Source organism: Oryzias latipes, chromosome 21 (assembly GCF_002234675.1).
Source record: "Oryzias latipes chromosome 21, ASM223467v1".
NCBI lineage: Eukaryota > Metazoa > Chordata > Actinopteri > Beloniformes > Adrianichthyidae > Oryzias > Oryzias latipes.
This window is the reverse complement of record NC_019879.2, coordinates 28,973,111-28,998,367: the sequence shown is the minus strand read 5'-3', so window position 1 is coordinate 28,998,367 and position 25,257 is coordinate 28,973,111. Positions and strand designations below refer to the sequence as shown.

At 38.4% G+C, this 25,257-nt stretch overlaps 1 protein-coding gene across 3 annotated transcripts in view; it reads right to left on the bottom strand.

Annotated features, from left to right (window-relative positions):
• The window catches only part of lrp1b (LDL receptor related protein 1B), a 351,436-nt gene that overhangs the window by 318,209 nt on the left and 7,970 nt on the right, over positions 1-25,257 (bottom strand). The window lies entirely within an intron of this gene.

Here is a 25,257-nt window from a genome sequence, read left to right as displayed (position 1 = left end):
AAAATATGAAATTTTTCGCGACTCCTGATGTGTATACAAAATTTGGTGAGTTTTGGGGTATGTTAAAGGCCTCAAAAAGGCGACGGAAAAGTCGGAAGAATAATAATAATAATAATAATAATAATAATAAACCTAACAGATACAATAGGGTCCTTGCACTCCGTGCTCGGGCCCTAATAATAAACCTAACAGATACAATAGGGTCCTTGCACTCCGTGCTCGGGCCCTAATAATAATAATAAACCTAACAGATACAATAGGGTCCTTGCACTCCGTGCTCGGGCCCTAATAATAAACCTAACAGATACAATAGGGTCCTTGCACTCCGTGCTCGGGCCCTAATAATAAACATTCGAATTACAATAGGGTCCTTGCACTCCGTGCTCGGGCCCTAATGATGAGCGAACAGGCGCTTCATTATAACTATAACATTAACAAAAGCACGTTTAGAAGATCATCTCGTATGTTACGAAGCTGCTACACATATGCATGTGGCAGCTCGGCTTGTTTACATCGGGGCTAATTTCCTCTTCCGGTATTTTAAACAGAACTGTGCATGTGCAAATCGTTTATTCCGACCGAAAATGCTGCGCATGTAAACGTTTGTTCTAATGGGAAAAAGGTTTTCTGGGCCCATGTGCTCGGTTGAATTCTAATCAGACCATTGATCTGATCAAGATATTTTGCACATGTACGCGCGGCTTATGACTACAGACATGCTCATTTAGCTTCATGGAAGAAATAGACAAAAAATGCATGAAGGGAAAATGGAGAAAGGTAAACGTTTTTCAAAACAAATATAAGAATCACCAACGGGACCTTTCTGTGTGGAGTTGGCATGTTGCCCCGTGCATGTGTGGGTGGTCTCTGGGGGCTACGGCCTGTTTTGTTCCAAAAACATGCTTCATGGGTTAATTGGATACTCTAAATTGTGTCTAGGTGTGAAGGCGAGTGTGTATGGAAGTCCTGTCCAGGGTGTACTCTGCCTTCTCCGGTTCGATCCAGCTTTATCCTTTTTAAAGCAACGGTGATGAGACAATATTTGCAAAACCTGCTACATTTTTCTTTTCCTAATGACTTAGCAACCCATTCAAGATGTGTCCTGCCACAACCCAACTGTAATGGTCTTCAGAAAATCCCGCCAAGCGAGAAACCAGATGTAAGGATGGGGGATCATCTCAGCCTTCCGTGACCAGTCCAGCACACGTGACCAAAGTGCATCAGGCTCTTGTCATTGCATATGAAGAATATCTTGTGGTTACCAAAAATGCAAGGCACTGATTTTCCACTGAGATTTGAGTGTTACTTATTTTAGAAAGCCTTTTCTGGCTGACCTGATGTTGCTGGAAATGAAATAAATAAACCTTAAATGTTGTGGGTAAAAAAAAAAAAAATCAAACAATGAAGTAGAATAAAGGAAGAATTTATGCAATGTTTTACATTTTTAAAAATCTTCCTCTTTTACATGCAATATTTTTTTAGTCTAATAAATGTAAAAAAAAAAAAAAAAAAGGGGGACAACTCTTTTTCTTCCAAGTCATCTGTTTTCCATTTCTGTGCATCTTTAAACTCACTAAGTTCAGAGCAGGACACGTATGTTTCGTAGTTGTTTGGTTCTTAAAATCCCACTCCAATCACTTTTTGATCCATTTTCAAAGTGTTCAAAGTGGTATTTGAATTATGGTTATTCTGTTTTTAGCCCCAAAAGATGTCATTTTATAGTATATATTTTCTGCAGAGTAGCAGTAGTTCATTAAAAATTCACTATTGAATTGTGAGCAGAACTGTTAAAGCGTGGAGCAACCCCGCCCCCTGCTTTCCCGCTATCTTGCAGCCCCTCACACCCTCAGTCTATCCAGCCCTACAGTTTTGAGCCAGATTCCAGCTCAGACGAGGAAAACAAAGATGGAAATGGTTCTAGGCGTCTATAAGTGAATGCATCAGAACAGAGCGGAACGGGGAGCTTGGGGCCCGCCCAGCGTATTTTCTGCCACAAAACGGCCATGATCTTTTTTCATTTTTTCTTCTGATTCACAGTGGTTTGAATAAAGAAATAATCAGAAATGCACTTTTAGGCTTTTTTTTTTCTCAGCACATGTCCTCCATCATCAGAAAAATGCCACAACAACATGTTAATACCACCAAAAGCACCATTTTCATCAAAGTGGGTTTGTTAAAGTTTTCTGAAGGATGTTCTGACATGCTTTTACTGCACATTAGGACTTGCAAATGAATTAACGTCAAAGACATCAAAGTTCAGAGCGTTTGCAGGAAGGTGTTTGCATGTTGTTGTTTGTTGGCATCACTGCAGCATACCACAGCCATCAGCATGGAAGGTTCAGCCTCCGACAGCTCTGGGCTGATTGAAAAAGTCTGGAATGTTTCGACGCTCCGAGACATATTTCACCCCGTGGTTTCCCACTTTGCAATTTGAATCCTGCTGATCTAATTCTTCCTCACTTGTCTGCAGAGTCAAAAAGTGACTTAATCAGTTGACTTCACATCATACACCTGTCGTTTTTTTCATTTATTTTATTTTTTGGCTGGGAGTCTATTTTTAAACAACCACTTGGAAAAAAAACAAAAGACAGAAATGATTTTTTGTTAAATTTTTTCACCCGATCTCATTTTTCTGGAAATGCAGTCGACTGTAAGTCAGCCATGCCAGATGACGGCTCCCAGGAGGATCCCACCTATTAAAAAGCCTTATTCCCCACAGGGGAAGGGTGCCTCGTGTGTGCTCGCTTATTCTTTTTTTAATTAAAGGTGCGGCAGGACAATGGCTGCTGCTGAGCACCCTTTCTGTAGATAATAACTGCTTTCTGGTCCTCAAATATCATATTTTGATTGAAGACCACCATGGGATGAGCTGTTCCTATGGCTATCTATGACCTTTATTCTGACTTTATTGTTACGGCTGTGGCCGTGTTTTGTTTTGTTCGGTTTATTCTGTATTTTTGTGGATCTTTGTGTGCATGTTTGTCTGATTGTTTTCAGGTGTGGTGCTGGAAAGGGTGTGGCTTCCATTTGGACCCAAGCTGATGGAGGCAGCCTTTCAAAGCACCATGTGGACCTTCAGCCTGGGAGAAAGGAGCTTGGCGCTCTTGTTTGTGTGGAATTGGGTAGTATTTTTGGTAGTTTTGCGTTCAGGCCCACTCTATTTTGGCCTTGGTTCACCCTGAAGCATTTTTGCTTCACCTTAAGTTATTGTTGTGTGGTTTTATTAATTTGTAAATAAATGTGTTGTTTTTTGTATGGAGACAATCTTTTGGTGTTTTGTTGTTAATTTAAAGTCAGGTCAACACGTTTTTGCTATGCTCCTCTAGGTCCTCCTAGACAATAAAAGGGGCATAACATTATACACAATTTGATTTCAACTTCGTCTCTCGCCACACAATACAGATGCACAGAGAATGAAGAGGAAGCACATGGAGCAGAAAAGTGGTGACAGATGAGGAAGAAGATCTGATGTTTGCAGCATCTGAGATGGAGTACGACCAAACATCTGTTTGAACAATACACAGTGCATTTAAAATGTTACAAAGTTAAGAGAAAATGACTATAACACAATAGTTTAAACTAAATGAGATGCATTGTGTGTACATCTATGATCAAAGCTTTAAGCTCATAAAATGGAAACAGAACTAATAAAATGGGTTTAATCTTCTGAAACACAACTCAGTTGAGTAGTGTCTCATGCTACGTTCACATGTGACATGTTTTCGGGAACGTGCCAATTTATTATTTAAAGCTGTTGCTTGAACGATCGATGCCAAGGCCAGTGTGACTACAAAGTAGCTGTGTTAGCATAACACATACGCGGCAAAACTTTATCAAAACTCTAGAAATGTCGCAATTACACTTTTTCCATTAAATCAGTGTTTTTCAACCTTTTCTGAGCCACGGCACACTTTAACCTTAAAAAAAATCCCGCGGCACACCAGCATCCAAAAATTAAAAAAAAAGGAGAAACTCATAGTCTGTATTGATCTACAGCCCCTGCACAATCTCACAGGCATTTTTGAGATAATTGTTACAGAAAAAGCTGGAAACTGCAGCTGTTTTTTTCTAAAAGATGCAATAAAAGTTAAGTTAGAAGATTTAAAAACAGTTTGTATGTTCGTTAGTTTCAAGACGTTTAACAACTGATCTCCTTTTGCGCTGTCACTCTCACAACCCAATGCATCATGGGAAATGTAGTGCATAAAACGGCCGAAGATCGGTTTTCGGAGCTTCATTGTTTTGTTCACTTGTTCCACGGTCTGATACCGGATTCTGTGGAAAGCTACACCGCTAAAGACGAGCTTTAGCTGGTATTTTTGTTAGAACTGAGTGACTTTACGAGCTAAATCGGGACAAGGAAGTGAAGACTTTAAGCACTTCTGATTGGTCAGACCGATGACATGTGTTTAACCCCCCCCAACACGGGACTTTTCCAAAATACAGCCGAAGGTGCAGCTGAATCGCGGTACGTCATTCTTATCAAAATGTCTTTAATAAAATAAAATAAACGCAAAGAAAAGGTATTTTACGATCTTTTATATTCCTAACTCCTCAGTGTTTTATCAGGGCCTGTTTGGATGGACAGAGAGCTAAAATCCTGGAGATGGGAAATGTTTTTAGATCAGTTAATGAGGGCCATCTCCCACGGCACACTGGTTGAAAAACACTGCATTAAATCATAATAATGTGAATAAACACAAACCAACTCACACGCCAGGTCTTTTTAAAACATGGCGACAGATGTGAACAATACTTTGATTTACAGCAGATACCCTCAAATTTCTGCCTCTTGTGGCGCCCGCTGTGCAGCCAGTTCCTACCAAGGAGCTCATCGCCATCCGGTGTTTCCATTGAAGTTTTACAAAATGTATCAATTTCAATACGCCTCAAAAACTACTCTTTCAAGTGCAGAAACTTTTTTCGATAAATGCAAATACTGTTGAAATTGTCGTGTTGCCATGATTTACTATTGCAAATCCAGTTTTTGCAACTGCATAGCCAACCGACACGCAGCTAATGAATCCACTATAGACTGCCCAACACTCATGGGACATACAGTATGTGTTAGTGGTATAGCCTTAGTCACATGCACCCATGCAGGGGATTGTCCTGCAGGTTTTTGGGTTGGACAGCCAGTGGAGGCTTGTAGAGGAGCGGGTGCGTCTTGCCGTTCCCTTGAGGCTTGTGTGGCCACTTCAAGAGACGTCATAAAAATGGAACATACCATTGTTGTGCGTGTGGTAAGAGTACTGGGAAGTATTCCATCATTATCAGAATCCATTCTTCTGCTCCCGGTAAGCAAAACTTTCAAATATTGTTTCGGCATCTGCAGGAGTCACTCTTTAATAACTGTAGGAGGCGTTATGTTCTGGGTAAAAATGACTGTCAGAGTTGAACGGTTTCTTTCCTCATCGAATAGCCTCACATTTATTTGCAAACAGCTTTAGTGAGCACTGAAGGTCACAACACAATCACACAAAGAGAACCACAAAACCTGCAAAAAAAATCAGATGATAGTAAATAAAACCTTTTGAAACGAAATCTGACGAAAAACATCTTTTAAAACCCAAAGATTTAAAAAAAAAAAAAGTAGTGTTTTTGATATCCAGTTTCTTTGATCTCAATAAAGTAGAAAACCGGAACGAGAGTAAACTCCAAACTGCTGTTCAGCCTCTCCACAATGTCATGAGGTCAGAGAAGCGTTGAGGGTGGTGGGTATGGGGATTTTAATTATGAAGAGCTTGTTTTCTGTAGGGAAACATTACTTGCAGCAGGAATTCCCACCATGGAGGGTTTGGAAATGAACAACTTCTAGTAGCAGAAAAGTCTCAGCATGACTGTGAAAGGAGCTGGCAGGCTAAAGCCTCCTTATGGTGTTGCTGCTGCTTGATGTGGCTGACAAGATTTTAATCTCCAACCAGGTTGCAACCTATATCGCCCTTCCCATGACTTGATCCATAAATCACCTTGTGTCGGTGTGAGAGAGATAATGCTAATGTGTGTTTCTATGAAGTGTAAAGTAACTTCTGATATACTGAAAAAGATCAACAAAAGGCCTAGGAAGTTTCTGTTCTGCTAAAATTAAGCTTTGGGACTTAACGGCACTGAAAATATCTGGCAGATGCAAATCCCCTCCTGAAACCGCCAGGCTTTGATGAGCATTGGTAGCAATGCAGATGAGAGGATCAGCTGCTCTGCTGGCTGCCGCTCATGCTGCACAGTATATTCTGTGACGCCTCTCCGTGAGCTATTCCTATCACACTGTTTGCTAGAAGGCTTTGCAGGCTTATGGGGTGACCTGTTCATAAGCTCTCTTCTAACTCCGCCTGACCAATCTGCCTTCCCAAAGAAAGCAAGCCTCAAATTGATTTCACTTCTCTTGAAATAAATACGGCAATCACAGCATAGCATAAACTACTTTTTGTTTTCTGTCACAAGGAAATGAACAAATTTTCCCTCCCAAGTCCAATATACTTTCAGTTTATTAGGTACAACCAGATGTGTTTGTCTGCTTTCTGACTGCGACCCAACCGAACAGCCTGGAACCACTTCTGCAGAGTAGCCTGAAGCAATAACTACACATTACCTTGTGTTTGTGTTGCAGAAAATAACAACAGCACATCACTGACTGAGGTATTAGCTCAACATTTATGGCAACTCCTTTATTTATTTATTTTTTCAAAGAATATTACAGGGAGGAGAAAAACTTGCAATGTTTTCTTTAAGAGCTTCAAAGTCACCCAAGATGATTACATTTGCCTTCATCCATTGCCTGTTATCGCTGATTGAATGTTTTGTTGCCCTCGAGAATTTAAACAAGGAAAATCACAAATGTTAGTTTTAATGTTCAGGTAAATTCTAAAAGAGTCTTAATTAGAAAAGTAAAAATCTGTTAATTGCAATCTGTGGCCTTCAAATTTATTTGTAAATGTAAATTGGGTTACAATGCAAATTATGCGTTTAATATAAATGTGATAGAAATTTGGAAAACACCAAGTCCAGCAGGAAGTAGAATTAAAAAGAGTACTGATGGATGGACGGTCTACTTATGTATATATGGATGGACGGATGGATGGATTTATTCTTACTGATTATTAGACCCCAATCTAAATGAAAGTATTGACTTAAAGGGCATTCTATCTTCTGTACATTTATCTACTGATTTAATTTTAGTAATTAATTTTAACTTTTATTTGGGCTTTAAATTTCTCTTTGGTACTTTTATTTATATATTTTATATACAATATATATATTTTATTATACATACATATATATATATATATATATATATATATATATACATATATATATATATATATATATATATATATATATACATATATATATATATATATATATATATATATATATATATATATATATATATATATATACACAAAATAACACATTTTTAATTAAATAATCATAGCCTTTAATAATAGCCTTTTGCTCCATGTGGGTCCCGCCCATTTCACGAAGTCGTCCTAGAGTATTGGCAGCGTGTCTAAACTTTTGATTTTGACTGATTTTTGAAACTTTTTTTTTTTTTATTATTTATTTAAATTTAAATGACCTAAACCTTTTTTTTTTTTTAATAAAACTTTTTTGCCTTGAACAGTGATTTTGGTGATGGTTTCATTTTGAATTTTGAGTTTGAATTAAGTTAAAATAGAAAAAGAAAGAAAGGACTTCTAACTTCATTCCAAGCCCTTTTCAAACTGTGAATGCTGCTGTTCAACATTGAACTACTGTTTATTTTATCTTTCTAGTTTCCAATAAACGAATAAAAAATGTTTTTTCATTTGTGTGACTTTTAGTTTTTCCAATGTGTTTGATTCTGTTTGAGAAAAACTGCACTGCGGTTCACATGGTTGATTTTTAGCAGTTGGGTCATTAATAAAATAAACTAGACTGGACGTTGTAGTTAAAGCAAAGTTGTTGTTTTTTGTCTTTTTCCCCCTGAAGACTCACATTTATCAATCAAAGACCATTTTAGATGCACTTTGTTGAAAATGAAAAAAAAAATAATAATAATAAAGACATCATGATGTACATTTCTCCCACATTTAATATTTATTTCTAGTTTAATTCTCTCCGCCTAGAACAGAAAAACCTTCTCCCTAAAACATTTTACCAAAGTGACTAAAACACTATAGTTTCCTCTCACGAGCTGCACAGGTGATCGGTGATGAGGAACGCCACCTCCATCACTAAGAACACCACTCACCCTCCTCATCGCTCCTCCTCTCTGCTGCCGTCAGGAAAAAAACATCTACAAAAAATGATTTACCCCCCACACTGTTTTAAATTGTATATGGATGATGCAGTCTGTGATTTTTTATGCATTTAATAATCAATTCTAACAATTTAATACATTTTATTGTCGTCTGCCATGTTGAAAGATACATTTTTGTTCAATGGACAATAAAGCCTATCTACCAATATTTAATCGTTTTATCGAGTATTTAAAGAGACGCTACTTTATTTCTATAACCAAACTTTCATAATATGCCAGTAAATGAATACTTAGGTCTCATTATCTTTGCTTAAATGAAGCAGTTTCTGCTAATTGTGTGGTTTCATACTCAGGATCACTATTGAACATCAAATGTCCTTTTATAAGTTCATCAATGCATCAACAGACTTAAAGAACTATGTGCATTCTGAAACCTCTACACGTTTTTGCATGTTAGTTCCACGGTGTTAACATGCAGCTGAGAAACAGAATGATACTCAAGAATCCACCAGACTGACCGTTCAAAGAGCTTTCGTCAAAGAAGAAGCTGCAACCATCCGGTCAATTAAGGAAGGGAGGTGTATTTGGGTGCACATCACTGAGACCTCAAGTACTTAATTTCTTGCTTCTACAACTTCCAATTGAAGACAGACTGGTTAGTGTTGGAGCAGAGAAGAGCAGCTTTTACAGTGAGGGAAGCATCACATGAGACACAGCTGAAGCCTGACCTTTGATAACTTTGTCAGGGGGATTGGCAATGATGGCAGAGAAGCTAAAAAACCGGGGAGGGACGACAACAAAGGCTGCCCAGAAATGTCTGCACCATCGTCATGTCTGAGCCGTTGAAAGGCCTGCTGCATCACAGACTTCAGGGAGCTGAAACGTCTCATCTTGACTGATATGACTGCTAAATCCGAACATGAAGTGAATGTGAGGCAGACAAGAAAATATTTGTTACTTTAACAAGACTAAGGTCAAAACAAGATTATCTAAAATACGATCTGTCATGTCACACAGCTGATGATGACGGCCCTTGAAGATGCACTGGCTGGACTATTTTTAGTTTCTTTTAAAGTGTTGTAATCACTTCATCAGAGGATTTCAAAGCATAGCTTGACGAAGATGGTGAGAAGACATCGTCTTCTCCACAGTTTTGGGGTTGATTTGTTGGATTGGGTTCTGAGGAGGTCACTTTGTGATGAGAGTGACTTGTCAGGCAATTGTCAAACCTGTTTAACAGATTGTCAGCGCAGTGATTTACCATCAGAACCCTGTTTCGTGACATTAATTCATTCAAAACAGACCACTGTTGATTGTTGTGTAATCTCTGAGGTTAATAACTGAGGGCAAAATGTAATTGCTTTGCATCTGATTGAGGGCGAATCATCAGCCATGAGATGAGACACTGTTAGAACAATCAGCTGTATACTAACAGTCATGTTAATCAGCTTTATTACCCCTAAATGTTGGCCTACCTGCTAGAAGTATATAAACGTATGGGTTAAGAAAAAACGACTTTGCAGTTCCGAGGAGAAAGAGCAGTGATTTAATGTACATGTGGTTGATAGAAACAGAGGTGAAGAGGAAGGGATAGAGAAGTGTAGTGGTCAGGACAGGAAAGCAGAAGAACAGATGGTGGATTTTGTCAAAAGAATAGAGAAGGTGAATTTTTTTCATGAAAAAAAAGAGGACCATAGTGGAGGAATACATAAGTTGATCATAAGTTGCACATGTGTAATTTAAAGGAGACAGCATAGAATGACTGCCGTGGTGAAGAAGATGAAGATGACAAGGAGCAGAGCAGAGGAACAATGAAAACTGCCATATTTTGTCTGGCTGGTTCGCCAATCAGTACAAGTTTGGTGAATTATACTCAGGTGTGACTTGTATTTTTTTAAATTAAGCTGGATCATGTGTTCATTATTTTCTCACAAACAATTGGTAGACAGCACTGTAATATGTATCAGAAATGTAGTGTGTATCAGTATTGTAGTGTTTCTCAGTACTGTAGAGTGTACCAGTACTGTAATGTGTATGTACTGATATTCAGTCTATGATTGCTATCTATTCCTGTTATGACTTGCCTTTCAAGATGAAATATCTATTCATGGTCGTGTATTTTATTCAATAATTTTCTACCAAAAGTACAACTTTTTTCGTCTTTATTCTGCATTTTGTGGCTGCTGCGTCTGATATGCAAAAAATAAGAACAATAGTGATGGAAAGCACAATAGAGGTTGCATTTCATACATTTCCTCTCACTCCTTTTCAATCAATTCATGGCTAATTACCTCAAGTCTGATATCCATGTATACAGTGGTCCCTCATTATAACGCAGTTCGCCTTTCATGGTCCCACTGTTTTGTGGATTTTTTCAGTGGAATTTTTTATTTTTACACAGCGCATCGTGTTCTGCGTCTTGATTGGCTGTTGACATTGTCAATCTCCTCTGAGCCAATGTCTCCTGATCAGATTGTGTTCAGTTTGCCAATTTTACACAAACGTCAATCGGGATCAGATCTTTGTTTTTTGTTTTTTCTATGAAGGTTTGAACGCTGAGAGTTTAAACAAGTGAGAAAAGTATGAAAATGTTCAAGTTTGTCTGAAAATAGTGGATTAGGTGTGTAGTAAGGAGCCTTAAAACATCTGTACTTCGTGGATTTCACATCTTACATAGAATATGTAACACAGTAGATAAAAAAGTATTTTGTTCGGTTTCTTTGGGTTTTTTGTTTGGTTTTGACTGCTTGAAATAAATCAAATCCAGAAAGTTGAAAATGAGGTGCGTGTCTTTTAGGGAGGAGTTGAAACAGACTTGGAGAGATCAGGAGGTTCTTCCACTTGAATGGACAGCTAAACCTAAAGCGATCAGGGAGACTGGGATTATTACTAATGCGGGACTACAGAGAACCTCAAGCTATGTGTCTGTCACGTCCTGTAATGGGGAGTTTCCATTTTCTGATCTCAAATTCTTCCATGGTCTACAGATTGCATTTAGTTTTAACATTTGCACATTTTTACCTGGTTTCTGCGGCATTTTTGCAGATAAACATACTAAAACAATCTCTTCAAACAATCAACTGCAGAAAAGAGGAACCATCATGTTCAGGGGGCAATTACTTTTTTGTGCACAGTCAAGCTGTTTCATATTTTCTATGTATACACAAGCATGCTTTTTGAATGTAATCAGATTATCGCTATGGTCTTGTGCTATTTATACTGTCAATCTAAAAAATGTAGGTATACAGCCTTTATTCTAGAAGCTCTTCTTCACTTTTCTTTATGTAAAAGTGAAAGTCTGATATAACAGTGAAAAAAACATTCCTACAGAGTTGCTGCCTTTCATATTGAAGCCCTGCACCCCCCCGAAAAACCTCTTTAATTGCATGGGTCTGCTCTAGGAGTGCTTGGATTTTCATCTACTCTCAGCTTTCTTGGACAAAGATGAAAACAGACACGGCGGGAGTGGAAAGACGGCTGGAGAGCCAACGAGTGCAAGCAAAAATGAAAACAGCTTAATGCTCTGGTCTCCAGCAGCAAGAAAGGAACCAGTTTTCAAAATAAAGCGCTTTTAATTAAAAACATGTTCAAAAGTTTAAAGCCACGAAGTGTCTGACAATATTTATCAAAAAATAGCTAAAAATCATGTTTATGAGAATTACATGGAACCAACTAATGGATTGTTCACTTATATTTTCACATGTATTTTAGAGACACTTTTGTTGAAAAATGGAATCACAAACTTCCACCTGTGCTGCTGTTTAAACACAGTAGGAGTTTATCACATGCTAACATAACCTTGGGTATTGTTACAGAATTAGCATCCGTCACGTCTCACAGACTGAGACAAGTGATTGTTTTTCCATTAGCTGAACAGCTAGCCTTAACCTGATCCTTTGATACCAACACAAAACCACCGTCTCTGCATGTTCACTCTAATTTACACTTCATTAATGCACAAAACACAGTTTTTCTCAGTTCCACAGGTTTGTAAACAGGAATGAATTTCTGTGGATAAAAGGTTTGCCTCCTGAACTGATGATGTAATTCAGCACCCCGTTTACTTCAATTGCATTATAAACACAATAAAGTCAAGTTTTACAAACTTATATAAACTCTAAAAGGAAAATACTGCATCTATGAAGACGAAGACCACAAAGAAATACCCGTCATCGCTGACAATCTCAAATCCAATGTGAACACCTGTATCGATGGACCAGAACCGGGCAAGAAACGAATACGTATGCTGTATGAATTATGGATGTTCACAAACCCATATATAAGAGTGAACAGTTAAAAAACATGATCAGGAGAAAAAACTGCTAACAGGACCAAATGGGAAGGAAAATGGCAAAGTTAGTTTTTATCTCTCACGTCTTCATTTACCATCTCCATAATTTTTATCCCATGTATTTTAAGACATTTGCACCAAATATGCAGGTAAAAAAAAGAAAAGAACCATAGGGTTAGTATGGCGTGTTTTTCCCTATTCCATCTAAAATCTTCAAAATGACTTTCTATCTATATCTTTCTATGTATATATACCGTATTTTCCGGACTATAAGTCGCCCTTTTTTTCATGGTTTGGCAAGGGGTGCGACTTATTCTCCGCAGCGACTTATATTAGAAATAAATTGAAATAAATACATTGTTAACCCTCCTGTTATGTTCATTTGTGAGGAACAGAGATGATGTTCCTGAGTTAATTTGATGGATGAGGTATGTTAAGTGTTAAGAGTATGTTAAGTGACTCAGAGAATCAGCAAACCTTTTTTTTACAGTAAGATCTTGAAGGCTAACAACATAATATTCTATTTTCCAATGATTTCATAGATTCAGAAATGCAATAAAAATGACAACTGTTTCTACAAATACAGGATGAAAACAGAGTATTAGGTGGCCAATGATGCTTCATGAAAAGAATAAATAAATAGGTTCGAGAAAGAATTACTGTGAAATTGAGATAAACAGTCTGCTATGATTATGTCATATGAGTTTGTGAAAGTTATTAGTTCTTGGTCTCAGATTTTGTCAAATAAATTTCCCGTCAAAATGCGACTTATAGTCTAGTGCTACTTATCTTGTTTTTTTCTACTTTATAATGCATTTTTGGGCTGGTGCAACTTATACTCCGGAGCGACTTATAGTCCGGAAAATACGGTGTGTATATATATATATATATATATATATATATATATATATATATATATATATATATATATATATATATATATATATATATATATATATATATATATATATATATATATATATATATATATATATATATATATATATATATATATATATATATATATATATATATATATATATATATATATATATATATATATATATATGTATGTATGTATGTGTATGTATCATAAAATGTGATTGAATATATCCACTTGTGCCAAGACACCACTAGATACACCAGATACACCACCATATGATACGATGATATATATATATATATATATATATATATATATATATATATATATATATAAACATATATATATATATATATAAACATATCAAAGAGAAATTTGAAGCACAAATTAAAAGTTAAAATTAATTACTAAAAGTAAATCAATAAATAAATGTACAGAAGATAAAATGCAACTTTAACACAAACTGCAGGTGAGGCAGAAGCAAGGCAGGAATCTAACCAGTGGAGGGGCCGACCATTCTACGACATGCTCCACAGCTGCAACGTGAAGAAATGTAAGAGAAAAAGCACTCAGAGAGCTCAGATCTTCTGAACCAGGTTAAAGAAAAAAACACTTGTCAAAGAGAGAAAGTCCGGATTACAGACTGAGAAACTGTTTATGTGCAGTGGATAAATATCCAGCTTGTGAGTCACACATGAGCAGATCAGGAGGCATGCACAGATTTACAGATGGATTGCTGTTTTCTGGAACAGACTTTGTGAGCCAAACACCTTTTGGTGCCAAAAAAATCAGGACGACCTCTCAAAGTCGTGTCAGCGAGGTCTTCCTCTAACTCTGCCAGAGCGACCAGCATTTTGTGAGACTTTCTATCTACAGAACATTCTGACCAACAAAAGAGAGTTTTTGCATCTGGATACTTTCAAAGGAGAATTTTACACTTTGTCTAAAGATTTTCGCAAATGGACAATATATCAAAGTCTACCAACAAAAATTAAAAGAAGTGTCATTGAATTAAAAAAAAAAATAGCCGGTATTGTTGAACAAGCATGTAAAGAACATATTAAATATGAACAAAGAACACATATTAATAAAGAGAAAAAACACATTACCGTCAACCCTGAAGGAATTCTCTTTCTTCAGCGTTTTCGTTCTTGCAGAGATGTTGTCTTAGAGGCTTCAGAGAAAGACCCATGTTTGAGGTCTAAGTGCCTAATCTTTGCTCTCTGCCTCATTGAAGTGAAACACAAAGGTGGAGACTGCTTGCATATCACAAACGTCGACACATGGGATCGACATGGCACGAGCTGGAACGCACACTCTAGTTGTATCAAAGACTTCTACAAACAAACACTGGTGAACTATGATTGATGGGAGTGCCGTTAATGGGATTCCATTCTAACACTGCGTCAGACGGGAGGGGGCCCGGGAGCGGAGATCAATAGCGGCTCGGAAGCATGTTAGGGAATCATAGTGAATCAGATTGATGACAGCTGGTGGTGATGTATTTTCTTATCTAATTTTAACTCAGAGTAACTCGGCGAAAGAAGAACTGAACTCCCATCCACGTGGCCCAACAGTTGTCTGGAGCAAAAGCGTGGTTGAGGCAGGTGTAAGCCAGGCCAACGCTCTGGTTTTATCTCTGATTTTCAATTCATGCTCTATGCTGCCAAAGTGCAGTAAATTATTCATCCTCAGTGGCAATCTAACAAATATTTCAGACCCAGAAACCTCTTTAAGCCCCACTGTCGGCTTTGGACCGACACTTCTGCATCACTCCCTCGAACTGATATTGAACGCTTCACGCAGAGGGAGTCACAGAGTTATTTTTAAACTCCTAAGGTAACCACACTTAAGAAGATGCTTCCTGCTGTACAAAGGCGTAAAAATGATATGAATATTTTGGGCTCATCAAACTGGACTGCGGCGCAGAGCCCTCTGCCAGGGAGAGCAGCCACAACACAGACAGGGCACAGACATTCATTGTTGGAGGCATCATTAAAGTGTTGGTTTGTGTGCTCACGTTTGAACGTGTGTTCGCTTTTGGACTGTAAATGCTGCTAACCATTCAGAAATCCTGCACTCCACCCTGCCTTTTCACACTAAATCACCTTTTTTAGCCATCTAAAGCCATTTAAGTTAGCAAGAATTACAGATAAATACATTTAGGAGTCAAATATAAGTCAATGTTTTTACTGCATTTTTTTCTGATTCATTTTTAAATCTACTCCAAAGAAAGCATGAATTCCTCTTTTTGCTCATTTCTATCTTGTGGCAGGCCCAGTGCAGCATCACCAAATGGCTTTAGGTTTGTCTGCTGAATGAAGCTTGTTGGGGGATGGATGAATCCCTCTCCTGTTCTCCTTTCCCGAGCCAAGTCTGCACGGTGGGCGCCGGGAATGCCCCCGTGCCAGGTGGCAGCTGGGAGAGCAGGTCCCCAGCCAGGCTTCAGGGGCCTCTCTGCGGTCCCTTGGGGTCTCGACACCAACGCTTCGGACCAATCTGTGGGTCATAAGTGTTGGCGTCAACCATCTTTGTGCATGTTTGTGTATGTAGTTTTGTGTGTGTGTGTGTGGAAGAGAAGGAGTTTCCACTTCATTCACGATGCAGAGCTCAAATAAAGACTCATCTTTAGCTTGTAAATTAATTGATGATGGAAAACTAACAGAAAAAGGTTCAACAAATGATTAAATGACTTCCTAATGTACTGTGTCACTTTATATCCATTAAAAATTGCATATTTCTATAAAAGCATGAAAAATAAATATGTATTTTTTGATCAGACATCTCATTCGGAACAAACTGCTTCTGGTAGCTTCTTTGCCTCACATTTGTATTTTGTCATTTTGAAGTCTGTAAACTACTTTAGATGATTCCGTTCTCCACGTGTCCTCCAGGCTTCCAGTATATGGGGACATATTTACACCAGAGAATCCATGCCCATGTGTACATTCTGGAATGGTTTTGCAGTTTGTGCTTTACAAGTTAGACTGTAGCGGAAATTCCAAAAATCTGCATTTAATCTGTGAGGCCTTGTTTCTACCTGCCCACAAACCCTTCTCACCTCCATTTATTGTCGTGGCCCGATGCGTTATGGTCAGTGGGAGAACCGGCCAGGAAGAAGAGGTCAGGTTTTCTAAAACAATTCAATAAGTATTTTCTTTTTTGAGTGAGCATGTCCGCTAAAGTTTTCAGGTTATGGGGAATCTGGTGATTTTGGAACAAACATTGGATTGTTGTTTTTTTCTTTTTTTAAAAATGTTGAATTTGTTTTTCTCCAGGTGAAGCCAGGCATTTTCTAGATCAAGCTGCTCGATGCCTCCTTCTCTTTTTGGGGATGGACTAATCCTCGGTGAGTGGAGATCTGTGGCAGCCATGGGGGCTGTGCAGTGGAGTGTGAGGCAGCAGATGAGGAGAGAACCTGCAGTCTGAGTGTCTCGGTGTGTGTGTGTGTGGTGGTGGTGGGGATTTCCATCTTTTGGTTTTTTGAATGTGGGTAGAATAAAACAAACAGGATAACAGGCAGATGAGAAGCTTCCAGTCCTTTTACCAGTCAGCTCCAGCTCCAGTCGTGGTAAAGAGCTCTGGATGGAAATGAGGCGCACCGCTGTTGTGTCATTTCTGAATGCTGTGGCAAGTCAAGTTTAAAAACAAAGAAAACATTCTTGTAAAGAGGAAACGATGCATCGGTCATTGGATTTCGTTACACTTTTAGGCAGCTTTGATATCCTCCTAAATAAAAAATAAAAAAATAGTCCTGTCAAATATTTGTTTAAATCCATCAAAAACAACCATACCTTCACTATATGGTGCATTTTTTTCAAAAAATAACTGCGCCTTCTAATCCAGAGCACCTTATGTATGGAGTCATTCTGGTTCTGTTCATTGATGCTGAAGCGATTTTGAGATGTACTCAGCACTAAGAAACTTGCCACCGCACCCTCATTCCAGCAGCTCCACACTCAGCCGAAAACTGCCGCAATGCACGCGAGAGGTTCTGGCTCGGTTAAGCAAACGGGACAACATCATCCGCAAAGAGCAGAGAGGAGATCCTGTGGTCCCCAAACCAGATCCCCTCCAGTCCCTGGCTGCACAGAGAAATTCTTTCTATAAAGATTATGAACAGAACCGGTGGGAAAGGGCAGCCCTGCCGGAGTCCAACGTGCTCCGGGAAGAAGTCTGACTTACTGTAGGCTGTGTGAACCGAGCTCCTGATACGGTCACAGAGACCGGGCAGCCTCAGTTTAGTTAGACTGAATTGTACAAAAAAGGGGTTTAGTCTTTCAGAAATGTGTCAGAATCTTTTGAAACGTGTTGCTGTTTTTCAAGTTTTCAAAGGATTTGGAAGAGAAAACACTTAATAGCTTCATAGGCAGTATGATGGAGGAGGACGAGGAGGATTTCATGAACCGTTTGCGTGGAGGGGAGGAGAGTCATGCTCAGATTGTAAAACCAGCTGCAAATGCAAAGAAAAGTATCAACACAAATTTATTTTAAAAAACCTCTTAACTACCAATACAAACTTTTGTATTATACATTTATTTTGTATGAGTTATTTCAATAAAAAGGCTTTGAAACAAAAGAAAACAAATAATACTCAATCATTACATAGCATTTTCCAATAAACAGCTAAATTAATCATGAAGCAGCATTTTGTGTTGGCTGGATCTCTCTGCATTATAAAGCTGCTTTAAAAATGTAACCACCCCCACCCTCCACTTTGACCTTTCATGCCCTCCTGTGGCATTTTTCTATCTTTTTAGACTTTTCTATTGCAGATCATTGTGTGTGTGTGTGTGTGTGTGTGTGTGTGTTTGTGTGGTAGATTTGCAAAGGGTGGTAGTTACTAAAGATTTTAACTAAATTAAGTTAAAAAAAAGATGTTGTTGATTCGAGGATTTTCTGGTAGTTTTTAATATACATTTAGTCACAAATGTGTCCAAAAGGTTTACACAATTTAGAAATGGGTCGACAGACAAGAGCTTTATTGCATAAAAAAGAAAAGTCAAAAGAAGGTGACAAAAACACAGCAGCCTGAAGAACAACACAGTCTGACAAAAAGACCATATTTCTTCTATAATGGAATCGCTTTCCTTGCCTCTCCATGAAACTTAGAAGTTAATTAAAAACCCTCCTTCTCATTTAGAAAGCTCTCTGTAACCAGGCTGCATTATATCTTTGGGACATCAATGTCCCATTTTTTCTCCACAAAGCTATTTGCTCTCAGACAGCAGGTTACGTTTCTTACAGCACGACTGGAGGCGTCTTTCTGCTGGAACATGCTGCTGGTTTGGCTTCTGGAAGGAAACTGTCCTATTTTTCAAATAATAAATTTTCATTTATTATTGCTCCTTTTAATAATTTAAGTTGTATTGGCATTTGAGTCCATCTGCCTTGTCTGACAACAAAAATGTTTACACTGTAAAAAAACAAAAAAAAAACATCATCATCAGCATATCGGGGCGTCTGGAAGCACAAATCTAGACCTGAGACATAAAAGGACACTAACCCAACAGAAGTGTTTGTTTTTTCATGCATTTTTCTACACCTAAATACATTATTAAATGAACAGATTTGAAACATCAAGTCTGCATTCCACAAGTTCATATTATCCATGTTTAAGAGCTTCAGAGTTTTTTGACACCAATCAAAGAATATGAAGTTAAAGTTCCCGTTAATTTGTCAGTTTAAAAAGAAAGCAGTAGTTAGTTACATTACTTTTTTGTTTGTTTGTTTTCATTTATTCCCAAATCATAACAAACTTAAGTACCGAGTTTTATAACAAAGTTCAAGGCATTATCCTAATCTTAACACTTTGTGACCTAAAGGTATTGTGAACGTTTACTTTGAGCAGTAATTTTAGTTTCAGGTTTTGTGGCAGCAATCAGTCAGTCAATCAGACCTGGTTCATTCCCAGCATCAAGCCTCTTCCCCGAGGATTAATGGAACTCAAATCTTTACCATCGTGCTTAGATGGACAGTTTTGTTCAGCTTTTGTTGAATAAAGCTAAAAAGAGATACATGCTAGTCTTTTTATTTCTAGATCAATTCTAACTATTGATTTTGGGATGAAACACTTTTCTAGAAAATAAATTGGTTATTTTCAATTTATTCAGAAATGGTACCATACACAAACACAGAAAGACAATTCTTGATGATTAAACAAACCAAAAAACAGTAACATGGGGGGAAAATATATATATATATATATATTTTCCCCCATGTGACTGTGTTTTAGTTATTTTGACTTGTTTGATTTTTTGGTGTATTTATGTGTCAACATCCATCTTTATAGAGAGCATTTGGTTTGTTTAATCATTCCAAACCATTTAGAAACCATTTGTGTTCCTGCTGGCTCTTAATTTTCAGCATCTGAGTTTTTCATTGTGCATTTCCATAAGAAATTTTGATCTGTTAAACTGTGCACAAATCTAATATGCAGATGTTTTTTAAGATGCACAGGACAAAATATAAATATTTTTAAATTTCTATATTTACTTTCATTTATTTATGATAAAATCCCAATTCAAATAAGTAACTCAAAAATTTCACGTCAGGATTTGCAAAACTCAAAATTCTGTTTGAATCAGTTCATTAGACATGATCATTTTTAAAAGGCGCTTTGGAGTTCTTAAAAAGCATGGATAGTCTAACCATAGTGTAGCACCACTGAGTGGAGTTTTACCAGCATTTGATGTTTATTTGGCTGTATGTGTTTACGTGTCTGAAACCTTATCGTCTGTGTTGCTGCATCTGATGTGTAACTATTTAAACTGACAACAGAGGAAATGGCTAAATGCTGAAGATAGACTCACATGCATGTGTGCAAACAGGAAGAAAATATTGATTCAAAATAAAAAATATGCTAAGCCGATGAGCCGGCTGCACATTAGGTAAACAACACGGCGAATCATCCAATCTCCATCTCTGACCTGTTGATCAGAGCATCAAACATGTTTCCTACAGATGAGGAGCTAGAGGCAGAGGCCGGAGAAATAATTGACTACATTGAATCAGTTCCACAAACTTTGAAGATGGGTCAAACGGGCCAAAGAAAGCACACCCGGTTTAAACGAAGAGGGAACTTGCAGCTCCTGCTGGGCTGCAGGCGTCCTGGAGGAAGAAAGTCCACCAGCATGCACCAAAGTGTGCTGATGCGCCGCTGACACGCTAAAGGTCTTTGCACGCTGCGAACACAACTTTATGTACACGTTATCTCCTCAGGGGGCTGCCTCAATCCTGACAGGTACTACTCTGACAGACCAAATGCTGCAGATGGACTTTTTTTTTACCCGTTGAGACACTTGAAGAAAGAGGATTGCTCAACTCTGCCTCAAGCTTCACACTCAGCCCTTACCTTCTAGATCAGTGTTTTTCAACCTTTTTTGAGCCACGGCACACTTTAACCTTAACAAAAATCCCGCGGTACACCAGCATCCAAAAATTAAAAAAGAAAGGAGAAACCCTATAGTCTGTATTGATCTACAGCCCCTCCGCAATCTCACATGCATTTTTGTGATAATTGTGGCAGAAAAAGCTGGAAGTTGCAGCTGTTTTTTCTAAAAGATGTAATAAAAGTTAAGTTAGAAGATTTAAAAACTGTTTGATTTGTGTTTGTTGTTTTTTCAAGACGTTAAGAGTAGAGACTTATTGTGTGCCGAGATGCTGTCACTTTAACCCAATGCATCATGGGAGATGTAGTGCAAAAATCCGCCGAACGCAGACAGACAAGCGTCTCTGAGCTTCATTGTTTTGTTGTGGAAAGCTACACCGCTAAAGACGAGCTTTAGCTGGTATTTCTGTTGGAACTGAGAGACCTTATGAGCTAAATCAGAACAAGGAAGTGAAGTCTTTAACCACTTTTGATTGGTCAGACTGATGACGTGTGATTAAGACTCCAAGAATGATTGGCGGAGAAAGTTAAAGGGGCGGGACTTTTCAGAAAACGGCTTTAGCTGCAGCTAAATCGCTGTACCGTCATTCTTATCAAAGTGTCTTTAATAGAATCAAATAAACACAAAGAAAAAAGTATTTTATGATCTTTCATATTCCTAACTACTCAGTGTTTTATCAGGGCCTGTTTGGATGAACACAGAGCTGATATCCTGGAGATGGGAAATGTTTTTAGATCAGTGAATGAGGGAAATTTCCCACGGCACACTGGTTGAAAAACACTGTTCTAGATAGTCTCTGTTGAGCTAGTCCACTTCGTCTAAAGAGATCAGGTTGTTTGCTTTGCTGATGTTCAATTTCAAATAGCTCTTCTTTGTTACGCTGTTGAGTCTTAAGGTAGGCTTAGGAGGTATAGTCTTCACTTAAAGCTGATCCTCTAATCAACAACCAATGGCAATGAACACAAGACTGAAGCCTATCACAGTACTCCGCTTATTGAAACATTTCTACTAGCATGTAAATCCGATCGTAGGTTAAACTCCGGGAAGATTCCTCCTAAAAGTCGTTTTAGTTCATTATTACCATTGTAAAATAAAGTAAAAACTCAATTTAACAGCCCATGCAACCCAAATAATTAAGTCAAGGCAGACTTTAACCAAAACAGATCATGAGCATCAAAAAGGGAAAGCTTCTTCCTATCGGTAATCAATGCCACAAGTCAATTTACAGCCCCTGACTTTTACAAGCAGAGCAAATCTATCCCTGATTGAATTGTAACCCATTAAGGGTGCGAGAAGCGATATTAAACCTGGCAGTATCAAAAATCCAACAGCCTTTTTTCCATATCTGTGTTTTTTTTCTTGAACTTGCTCCATTTTCTGAATCTTTTAAGTCGCTGGAGGCCATCCTTCACCTCTGTCCTGAAACGACATGTGAGAGCTCAACCGTCGCAACACTCAGCTGACATCCTCTGATGGATGTTTCAGTGTCTTTCTACAGCTTGTAAAGGGCCGAATGCTGGACTGAACACAGCAAAAATGCTGCCTAAGCGCAGCCCTTAAAAACAAACATGAAAAACCCTGTCAAGTCTCCGGTGGTTTTTAATGCGCTGCTGGGGAAAGAATTCCAGTTTGCTTGCAGCTCTGAATCTGCTAACATTCAGCCTGAAACTCAACGCACCGCCACCATCCGGGTTGTCTGGTTTTAGGGCCAAGGCAAACACGAAGAGCAAACGTGAGAGCAACAGCATCTGAAGTGCAGTACAGCTGACATGGAAGCCAAAAGCAAAGCACAAAAGATGAAGCAGTGCTGACTCGTGCAGTATCTGCTGTTCTTTCCCCATTCTCTCCTCCAACGCTTTACACAGTTTTAACCTGAATCTACATGTGGTTTCTTCAATTACCGAGTGAAGACAGAGTGAGTGTGTGGGCCCTTCTCCCTCCTGAGGCTTGCCGATTGCTGAAGTGAACACTTTTGCTGCCATGTCAGAACAGGTTGTGGGCAGAAAATGGAGCTACAGAGGAGACCGCACAGCTGGCAGGATCATTTTAAGATGATGGTTTCCCAAAAAGGAAGTGAGACAGCTTTGAAAACAGAATTCCACTTGACCATGGAAGGTCAACTCAAGGTACCAACCAAAGAGCTCCACTTTAAGGTCAGAGACTCTTATAGTTCACTGCATAAAAGTTAATTTTAAGAAACTTTCTGTACAGCCTGTAAATCAGAAAGATCAAAAAACAGCAGGATTTTTTTAATTAAATGCAATGCACTTCCATAATTTTCTGATCCTACAAATCCTCTAATCGCACAGTTTATTTCCTTTGTTCATAAAAAGCTGAATTCATTACAGTTGTTCAAAAACTTCCACCAAGTATCAGAGTCCTCTGAATTCATTTTCTAAAAAACAAAAGACTAACTGATACTTTTTTTGAAAAGTAATGTTGGCTACAGGCCTGTCCCCTCAGAGCGAATAGAGCTGCAGAGGAGCTGTATTTTTTCTTTTATGCCTGTCACAGACCCAAGTAAAGGTGTTGAACTCTACCCAGAGTTGTGAATTTTTAATATGGAGGGGAAGGAAGAGTCCGTAACACAACAGTAATTCAATTTAAAGCTTTTCTGATATCCAATGAGCTGGTACACCTCAAATATGCCTGACTCAGCTGTAGTGTGGATATTTTAGAGTTTTTCTAAAAGATAATAGTATTTCAGATCTAATAAGGTAACAAACCTTCACATTTTCAGCTTTCTTTGCATTCAGTGCAACAGTCTTCTTTTACTATGGAAATTATCAGGAAAAGCTAGATTCCCCCTTGGCTTCGAATCCATAATTAATTTTATTTTGAAATGCCAAATGGCGTTAAAGAACATATTTTGAGGGATAAAATATGTCCTAATCATCCAATTATTTTATTTCTGTAACTGGAAGCTAAAGAAGCTTTAAAAAAAAGTGCAAATGTGTTCCACGTTTATGTTTATGAGTTTCTCATTTGCATCCACCAGACCATCTTTCATCCTGTTCAGGGTCACAGAGGTGGGGGGCTCCATCCCAGCTGTCATCAGGTGAGAGGCGGGGCACAGAGCCAGCCCACCACAGGTCTACACACAGGAACAACCAAGCGTGCACACTCCTGTGGTCAGTTTTGCATCAGCGATTAACCTAACATGCATTACTCTGGACTGTCGGAGGAACCCGGACAGCACAGAGAACACCCCCACGTGCATTGGAGGACCCTGTCCAGTTTTAGACTGGGAACCGTTTGCTCCACATGGAGCCTTCCTCATTTGCAAACTTGGAAATGTTCATTTTAAAGACACAAAAAAGGTTGTCCAAATGCAACTTTCATAAAGTCCACATTACCAACTATGCTAAATGAAGAGAAAAAGCGGAGTCCCTTCCTGTCCTTGGAAACCCGAACTCTGAGCTACAAATCAGCAATGTGGAGCAACTAACGAAATGACTAAGACTTTTGCTACTCAGATCTGCACAGTTCCTTCTCTAATGCTGCATTCACACCAAAAGACGGCGCTTTCAGCTTCTTTGTGACTCAGTTTGATGACTTACTGTCCCGCATTAGTCCAGGGAGGGAAAAAGAAAAACACGAATGAAATCAGAGGACTTTTTTATTATGGTCTCCATACAAATAAGAAAAATTATTACAAAGTTCAGAAGAAAAATGATCAGATTATCCTTCATGTTGGTTTTGGACTCCATCCACTGATTGTAACATCAACACATCATTGGCCAAAGCTGAGTCCCTGATTGGTTGACACAGAGCAAATTTGATGCTGAATTTAAATTCTGAACTCTGGACACGATGCTTGTGACGCCCGAAACGAGCTGCCGCCAGACCGCCGTGCCCGACGTTTAAACGCACCGCAGGAACTTTTATTGCATCTGAGTTCATATTGAAACTGGACACCCCCGATGCATGAATTACATTGGGTGAGAACGCAGCTTTAGGATTGTTTTCAGTAGCAGAAAAAGGAGACAGATTCAAAAGTTTTTGCAGAAGTGCTGAAAACATAACCAATTTAAAACAAGTAGAAATCAAGCTATAAGGGCTCACTTATCACAATAAAAGCTACTTTCTTCATCATAGCATAAACTAATGTAATGTACTTGACATGGTAGCAGAAGTGTTTTTAATTCAATTAAACTTTATCGTTTTATTTATCTACTCCAAAATCACAACAACAGTCGTCTCAATGGGCTTCGTACCAGTAATTCTAAAGTACACATAATATCATAAGGATCATGAATACATAGAATTCAATAGGAGAATGTTAAAATAAACAAATTAAGCAGACTACTTAAACCGAACCGGGCATCCCTCCCCTTAGACCAGAGGTGGACGCTGAGGTCTGCATTCCTGCATGTTTTCCAACATACCCTGCTCTGGCATGTTCTGATTGTCTGGACACACCTGAACCAGGTAATCAGCCATGCGTAGGGCA